Genomic DNA, 252 nt, shown 5'->3' with positions numbered 1-252 from the left:
TCTACTTAACATTTCCATGAACTTTTATCTATAATCTCTATCTACATCACTTTTCCAATATTCTTTTACGTCACGTGAATGTATAATTCCTTTTTTTGTGGTACATCTGAATTCTGCTCATATTGTTAAAATTGAAATTAGGTGGATTATATTTGCGTACCGGCATTATTTGTAGAATACTAGAAAAGATATTTATATTCGAATTATAGAAAACGTAATCGTTCTTAGAAAACTTTAAAATTTACGGGTAAA

General features: G+C 27.4%; 1 protein-coding gene across 1 annotated transcript in view; it reads left to right on the top strand.

The window, feature by feature from the left end:
• LOC119589275 overlaps positions 1-252 on the top strand; it is a 63462-nt gene that overhangs the window by 58480 nt on the left and 4730 nt on the right. The gene's annotated exons all lie outside the window — the stretch shown is intronic.

The sequence above is a fragment of the Penaeus monodon genome, chromosome 25 (genome assembly GCF_015228065.2).
Source record: "Penaeus monodon isolate SGIC_2016 chromosome 25, NSTDA_Pmon_1, whole genome shotgun sequence".
In the NCBI taxonomy this organism is placed as follows: domain Eukaryota; kingdom Metazoa; phylum Arthropoda; class Malacostraca; order Decapoda; family Penaeidae; genus Penaeus; species Penaeus monodon.
The sequence above is the reverse complement of the archived record's forward strand: the minus strand, read 5'-3'. Positions and strand labels throughout refer to the sequence as shown.